The sequence below is a fragment of the Euprymna scolopes genome, chromosome 19 (genome assembly GCF_053919585.1).
Source record: "Euprymna scolopes isolate OS-2025 chromosome 19, ASM5391958v1, whole genome shotgun sequence".
In the NCBI taxonomy this organism is placed as follows: Eukaryota; Metazoa; Mollusca; class Cephalopoda; order Sepiida; family Sepiolidae; genus Euprymna; species Euprymna scolopes.
This window is the reverse complement of record NC_136500.1, coordinates 122,812,738-122,821,625: the sequence shown is the minus strand read 5'-3', so window position 1 is coordinate 122,821,625 and position 8,888 is coordinate 122,812,738. Positions and strand designations below refer to the sequence as shown.

Genomic DNA, 8,888 nt, shown 5'->3' with positions numbered 1-8,888 from the left:
AAGATAGCAACTCCCTGAATTCCCTGCATGAGACCGCCATATTTTCTCAAAAGAACAAAGACATTTCGCTGACATATTGAAGAGAACGTCAGAAGCTTGACTAATACAAAACCTCAAAATAAAAAAAATGGAAAAAGTGAAAACAAAATATAATTGGTTTGGTCATAAATTTCTTACTCATATGTTGAATCCAGTTATTTTCAAAAACTTTTCACGCATTATTTCATGCAGCTCATATTCCGTATATTTTTGAATTTTAAGTTTGGTTTGCTTTTTTGTTCGGTCAACAATTTTTCAGTCATATGTTGAATCCAGTAATTTTGAAAAAAAAAAAAAATTATGCATTATTTCATGCAGCTTATCTTCTGTATGTTTTGAATTTTAAGTTGTTTTTTTTTGTTTTGTTTGATCAACAATTTCTGAGAAATTTTGAAAAGTTTTCATGCATAAATTTCATATCTTTAAAATATTTTATTGATGATGTTTATTTGATCGTTTTGTGGTAACTCTTTTTGAGTTATTTACTGTGAACTTTGAAAAGGTTTTCATGGATCAAATTGATTATTTATTAAAAGAATTATTCCCGATGTTTACTTTTTTAAAACATTATTTATTGTTTGGTTTTGTTTTTAGTCTTACGTCATATAAACCCGAATATTATCATGTGCTGAAACCAGTAAATAAAAAAGCATATCTTCAAATGTTCATTATATTTGTTTGTGTAGTTTGTTTTACAACATATTAACCTTTTTTGGATTATGTGTCGAAACCAATAATTTTTTTAAGAAAAACTTTAACATCTTCAAATATTCATTGCATCTGTGTGTATTGTTTGTTTTACAAAATATTAACCTTTTCAGGATTATTATGTGTTGAAAGCAGTATTTAAAAAAAATTATATCTTCAAATATTTATTGTATTTACTTGTGTTGTTCATTTTGCAAAATGTTAACCTTTTTTGGGTTATTACGTTTTAGACCTCTTCTACATTTTTTAGTTCTAAGATGTTTCCGTAAATCTGCTTTAACAGAACAAGAATATTCACATTTCGGACATGAATATGGCTTTTCACCACTGTGAGTTCTCATATGGATAATTAACTGTGATTTAGTAGAACAAGAATGAGCACATTTGTCACAGGAAAATGGTTTAGAGCCAGTATGAGTTCTCATATGTGTTACTAAACTTGATTTAACAGAACAAGCATAGTCACATATTTGGCAAGAATATGGCTTTTCCCCAGTGTGAGTTCTCATATGCTTCACTAAAGCTTGTTTCTGAGAACAAGAATATTCACACATGTTACAAGAGTATGGTTTTTCACCAGTGTGAGTTCTCATATGTATCACCAAACTTGATTGAACAGAACAAGAATATTCACATATTTTACAAGAATATGGCTTTTCGTCCGTGTGAGTTCTCATATGGAAATTTAAACTTGATTTAGCAGAACAATGAAATTCACATATTTCACAAGAATATGGTTTTTCGCCAGTGTGTGTTCTAATATGTTTAGATAATTGATATTTTCCAATACAGGAATATTCACAGATGTTACAAGAATATGGCTTCTCGCCAGTGTGACTTCTCATATGTGCAACTAGACTTGATTTAACAGCACAAGAATATTCACAGAATTCACAAGAATATGGTTTTTCACCAGTGTGAGTTCTCATATGTATGATTAAAATTGATTTACGAGAACAAGAATACTTACACACCTCACAAGAAAATGGCTTTTCGCTAATGTGAGTTCTTATATGTTTCACTAAGCTTGCTTTAAAAAAACTAGAATATTCACATACATTACAGGCATATGGCTTTGTACCAGTGTGAGTTCTTATATGTGTAAATAATTCAAATTTTGCAGTACAAGAATAATCACATACTTTACAAGAATATGTCTTTTTTCCACCGTGACTTCTAATATGTCGCTCTAACGTTGATTTACCAGAACAAGAATATTCACATAGATTACAAGAATGCATGTTTTCACCAGTAAATCTAACAGAAAGTAATGATCAATTTAAATTCAACAAAGGTGTTCAAGCAGGAACATCTGCAAATAAAAAAATGAAAATCAACTGTTAATATTCCCATTCAGTTTTAGTTTTCTAATGGGATGATGGTTGTAAAAGCTACAGAGATTATACCCATATCATGTTTTAATGTATTTCTAAATGTTTTTCCTCAAAACGTTCATTTAAATATTTACAGTAAAGGTATTGTCAACAATAGATTAATAAAAAACATTAAAATATTTACAGTAAATGTATTGTCAACAGTAGATTAATAAAAAACATTTAAATATTTACAGTAAACGTATTGTCAACAACAGATTAATAAAAAACATTTAAATATTTACAGTAAAGGTATTGTCAACAACAGATTAATAAAAAACATTTAAATATTTACAGTAAAGGTATTGTCAACAGTAGATTAATAAAAAACATTTAAATATTTACAGTAAACGTATTGTCAACAACAGATTAATAAAAAACATTTAAATATTTACAGTAAACGTATTGTCAACAACAGATTAATAAAAAACATTTAAATATTTACAGTAAAGGTATTGTCAACAACAGATTAATAAAAAACATTTAAATATTTACAGTAAACGTATTGTCAACAACAGATTAATAAAAAACATTTAAATATTTACAGTAAAGGTATTCTCAACAGTAGATTAGTGAAAAAACATTTAAATATTTACAGTAAACGTATTCTCAACAGTAGATTAATAAAAAACATTTAAATATTTACAGTAAAAAAATTGTCAACACTAGATTAATGAAAAACATTTAAATATTTACAGTAAAGGTATTGTCAACATTAGATTAATGAAAAACATTTAAATATTTACAGTAAAAATATTGTCAACACTAGATTAATGAAAAACATTTAAATATTTACAGTAAAGGTATTGTCAACATTAGATTAATGAAAAACATTTAAATATTTACAGTAAAAATATTGTCAACACTAGATTAATGAAAAACATTTAAATATTTACAGTAAAAATATTGTCAACATTAGATTAATGAAAAACATTTAAATATTTACAGTAAAAATATTGTCAACATTAGATTAATGAAAAACATTTAAATATTTACAGTAAAAATATTGTCAACATTAGATTAATGAAAAACATTTAAATATTTACAATAAAAATATTGTCAACATTAGATTAATGAAAAACATTTAAATATTAACAGTAAAAATTGTCAACATTAGATTAATGAAAAACATTTAAATATTTACAGTAAAAATATTGTCAACATTAGATTAGTGAAAAACATTTAAATATTTACAGTAAAAATATTGTCAACATTAGATTGATGAAAAACATTTAAATATTTACAGTAAAGTATTGTCAACACTAGATTAATAAAAAACATTCAAATATTTAGTGTAAAAGTATTGTCAACCTTAGATTAATGAAAACATTTAAATATTTACAGTAAAAGTATTGTCAACACTAGATTAATGAAAAACATTTAAATATTTACAGTAAAGGTTTTGTAAACACTAGATTAATGAAAAACATTCAAATATTTACAGTAAAGGTATTATCAACACTAGACTAATTAAAACATTTAAATATTTACAGTAAAGATATCATCAACACTAAATTGATGTAAAACATTTAAATATATACAGTAAAGATATTGTCAACACTAGACCAATAATAAACATTTAAATATTTACAGTTTTTCAACACTAGATTAGTGAAAAAAAAACTTTAAATCTTTACAGTAAAGGTATTGTCAATATTAGATTAATGAATTCAGGGATATGTACGTCGAGGGGATACAAGTGCAAAGAATTCATCAGAGCACATTTCATTAAAATATTTGTAAAACAGGCGCAGAGATGCAACATTGTGGTGATGGGACAGGGGCTGGAGCTTAGTTGATAAAGTGGGGCCGATTAGATTGACAACTCTTTTTTGTAAAATTTATCTAAAATGGTTTGTGAGTGGAATTTCCTAAGCAACGTGATTCCAGTAAAAATGAAAACAACTTTATCTCGTTGTTTGTAGGAGATTCGGTTTGAAACAAGTAAAGGAAGTAAACGTTTATTTTTTTTTAATGTTGTCTTAACAGAAATCTAAGTTTATCAAAGTTTTATAGATTCCTGTACTTACCTTACTAATATAATAATAATATATTTACTATTGTGAATGTTGTCTTAACAGAAATTTAAGTTTTATAGATTTCTGTACTTAGCTTACTAATATAATAATAATATATTTGATTTTGTAAATGTTGTCTCAACAGATGTTCAAGGTGTCTCAAAGTTTTATAGATTTCTGTACTTACCTTACTAATATAATAATAATATATTTAATTTTGTAAATGTTGTCTCAATAGAAATTCAAGTTTTATCCAAGTTTTATAGATTTCTTTACTAAGCTTACTAATATAATGATAATATATTTAATTGTGTAAATGTTGTCTTAACAGAAATTCAAGTTTTATCCAAGTTTCATAGATTTCTCTACTTACCTTACTAATGTAATAATAATATATTTGATTTTGTAAATGTTGTCTCAATAGAAATTCAAGTTTTATAGATTTCTGTACTTAGCTTACTAATATAATAATAATATATTTGATTTTGTAAATGTTGTATCAACAGAAATTCAAGTTTTGTCCAAGTTTTATAGATTTCTGTACTTAGCTTACTAATATAATAATAATATATTTAATTTTGTAAATGTTGTCTCAACAGATGTTCAAGGTTTTTCAAAGTTTTATAGATTTCTGTACTTACCTTACTAATATAATAATATCATATTTAATTTTGTAAATTTTGTCTCAACAGAAATCCAAGTTTTATAGATTTCTGTACTTAGCTTACTAATATAATAATAATAATATATTTGATTTTGTAAATGTTGTATCAACAGAAATTCAAGTTTTGTCCAAGTTTTATAGATTTCTGTACTTAGCTTACTAATATAATAATAATATATTTAATTTTGTAAATGTTGTCTCAACAGATGTTCAAGGTTTTTCAAAGTTTTATAGATTTCTGTACTTAGCTTACTAATATAACAAGAATAAAAAAGCATTAGAAATGCAAAAGGATATAGGGATGGTATGCCAAAAAGTATACAAACAAGATAGCTATGAATGGCTAGGCACATGGAAATAGAATTGCATCCAAAGTATAGCCCTATAGTTTTTCTCCAATCTTCATTCCGTGCCATCATTACGGTTGTAAAAAGCTATAGGGCTATACTTTCAATGCAATTCTATTTCCATGTGCCTAGCCATTCATAGCTATCTTGTTTGTATACTTTTTGGCATACCATCCCCATATCCTTTTGCATTTCCAATGCTTTTTTATTCTTGTTAATTAGTATTTTTACTTACAGTCTTATTTTTAAACTTACATTCATGATAGTATTGTCTTTTTTAGGAGGTGGCTCATTGCCGCCTCCATTAGTAGCAGGTCGCTTCCTGCTGGGTTTTAGGTCTTTTTATAATAGTTTGTTCATGAGGCAGCTTTTTTTCCCTCGGAATCCCTGTTATACCGTGCTTTTGAGCCAGCACGTGAGGCAGCCTTCTTTTTTTCTGGTTCTTTGTTATAAAGAGCACGTGAGGCAGCTTTTTTCTCCTCAGAATCCCTGTTATATCTTGCTTTTGAGTCAGCACGTGAGGCAGCCTTCTTTGCCTCAGGATTTGCATGATACTTAATTTTTATTATTTCAGCATTTTTCTGATAGTATTCTTTTTGCTCAGATAATAACTAGACTTTGTTTTTTCATAGTCTATATTTCTCTGAGCTTTTTTACTACGTGCTGACTTTGGCATTTTTTATTAAATGTAAACATATAACACTTATGTGTATCTTACTATAATATCACTTATCTTATAGCAAGACAACTCTCGTAGAATTGAGATACTGCCCCGTCACCAATAGTTAAAGTGTGGAACGGTATATACACCAATAGTGTAGTTGTTATCTTCATATGAATTCCTAATCAGTGACAGTGTGAGGTTACTTGGTTAATTTATTGTAGTTTATTTTAGAAAACTTACTTGTTTTTATTAGTAGATTGTGTATAGTAGCCACAATATCTAGTTATTTTGTGGCTAGGGCTTGGATTTTGATTCTTTTTGGTCAGCTTCCAGTGAGTTCTTAGAAGATGACTTTCTTGCAGTTTCTTTTGCGTCTAATTTAACTTATTTCCTTTGGCGTTTGGTGAGTTCTTAGAAGAACTGGTCTGATCTACTTTTCTTAGCGAGCGAAGAGATTCAGCTGCATTTAACAATGGTTGCTATAGTGTATTTTTGCGAATGCGTGAGAATTTCAAGTTTCCTCCTTATTTTTCAATAGTTTGACAGTAGTCATGTGTCTTTCTGCCAAGAGCGACAGCCGTCAGTGTTAGCCATGATCATCTAGAGGTTAGGACCCCACTTTGTGGCTGTGCTAACCTATGTTCGAATCCTGGTCACAGCATTGACATTTTGTACATATTTTACAGTCCAAAATCTGAAGAATTATTTGTTTTTATAACATTGTTTTTTGACGTCGTATTTGCTGATAGGTTACGCTTATAACAATTTTGATCAACTGAGATAAAGATTTTGTGGTTTCATTAACGCTGGTGGGTTACTGTTTAAAGAAAAAACCTTAACGTTCACCTCAAATATTCAGCGTCCAAGAAATATAGGCCGCTGGCAAACTGGAACGTCTGTGAGCATCCGGTGTATTATTTGGAGCTGTCCCTTTTGAGAGAAGTTCCATGTTCGAAGTGGTCTGTCTACATTGGGTATATAGTGTTTAAAACTTGTTATTACACGTAATCTTATTTAATTATGGAGTTAGCTAAAAAGCGATGGGTCACTGCACTTCTCCGCGTAAAGAGCAGTCGATTGATGCTTGAACTGTTGTCAGAGACCGTTCATACACAGAGATAAATCGTCTCAAAAAAAAAGAAGAAAGAAGAACAAAGAAGAACAATTGGCCATTTTTGTACCCTTTTTTTTTGCTCTCTTTTGACATTTTAACAGACGTTCTGACACTCGCTGGATTCGTAAGACGCTTCTCTGTAAGAATATGTGCTTTTTGAAACTTATGAGTTGATTTTAGTTGAGATTTGGACAGTTTTGTTTTGTAGGCGTATATAGGCGTGTACGGGCCATCCCAATATAGAGAGTGCTACCGCCTTTCTGATAATAATATATTTAATTTTGTAAATGTTGTCTCAATAGAAATTCAAGTTTTATCCAAGTTTTATAGATTTAGCTACTTAGCTTACTAATATAATAATAATATATTTAATTTTCTAAACGTTGTCTCAAAAGAAATTCAAGTTTGATCACAGTGTTATAGATTTCTGTACTTAGCTTACTAATATAATAATAATATATTTAATTTTGTAAATGTTGTCTCAACAGAAATTCAAGTTTTATCCAAGTTTCATAGATTTAGCTACTTACCTTACTAATAAAATAATAATATATTTAATTTTGTAAATGTTGTCTCAATAGAAATTCAAGTTTTATCCAAGTTTTATAGATTTCTGTACTTAGCTTACTAATATAATAATAATATATTTTATTTTGTAAATGTTGTCTCAATAGAAATTCAAGTTTTATCCAAGTTTTATAGATTTCTGTACTTAGCTTACTAATATAATAAAAATATATTTAATTTTGTAAATGTTGTCTCAACAGAAATTCAAGTTTTGTCCAAGTTTTATAGATTTCTGTACTTAGCTTACTAATATAATAATGATATATTTAATTGTGTAAATGTTGTCTCAACAGACATTCAAGTTTTATCCAAGTTTTATAGATTTCTGTACTTACCTTAAATGCGATTTTGCCAATATGACATGTTAGCGTAACGGTTAGAGTACCGGGGGTTGGTGGAAAGATTTTTGGTTCAATCCCGTGTATCGTTTTTTTTTTATAATTAAAAAAACAAACTTTTTTTTAATAACTAATTATTTTTAACTGTCCTTATGATTTTATAGCAAAAAGTGGTGAATTTATCGATTGAAAATATTAGTGAATTCTATGATATACATATTCTTTGAATGAACTCAAATTTTTCGTTATCACATTTGATGAAAAATGTAGTCCCATTTTAGCAATGCGTCTGACCAATGATGCTTTTGAACCCGCGACCAGCACTGCGATGTCATCAGCATCAGCCTGGGCATAAATATTCCTATTTTTAAACTCCTTTAAAAGAGGATTCAGCATACAGTTCCATAGTAAAGGTGATAAAATCCCCCTTTGGGGGTTTCATTTAACTACTTCCCTTTTAACAGTTGCTCTCAGTTGTTCTACTTGAACTGTTCTGTGCCTCACCATATACTCAATCCATCGGATGAATACTGGTGGCACATTGAGTTCTCGTAGCGACTTGAACATAGTACTGAAAGGTATGTTGTCAAAAGCTCCAACAATATCTAAAAAGACACCGAGTGCCATCTTCTTTTTTGTTAGTTTACGCTCTATACAGATCACGAATTCATGAACCGCAGTCTCGGTAGAGACCCTGGCTCGGAACTACTGTGATTGAATGATAAATATTGCATAAATGTGTGTTTGAGAGCTAATTTTTTTTTGACAATCATTAATAAATATTATAAATTTATATATTAATACAATAGCAATGCCTGGAAAAATCATGGATTATATGGAAAAATGCGCGCATGAAAAGTAATATTCTTAAGATTTTATTAAACCTGGAAAAGTAAAGGACAAGAAATTCAACCTGGAAAAGTAAAGAACAAGATATTCTAGTACAGTAAAAAATAAGAATTTTTTAGTTTTAAAATATTGCAGCTAAAAATAAAATTTGAATATTGATAAATATTTTATTTATTATTTGCATATGTTGTTGTTTATTGTTGAGTT

General features: G+C 28.3%; 1 long non-coding RNA gene across 1 annotated transcript in view; it reads right to left on the bottom strand.

Annotated features, from left to right (window-relative positions):
- Nucleotides 1-271: 271 nt before the first annotated feature.
- Nucleotides 272-8,888, bottom strand: part of LOC145239944 (uncharacterized) — a 31,113-nt gene continuing 22,496 nt past the window's right edge. The window contains exon 3 of the long non-coding RNA XR_013862430.1: nucleotides 272-2,059. This is a non-coding gene — a long non-coding RNA (uncharacterized LOC145239944). The remainder of the gene's footprint in view (nucleotides 2,060-8,888) is intronic.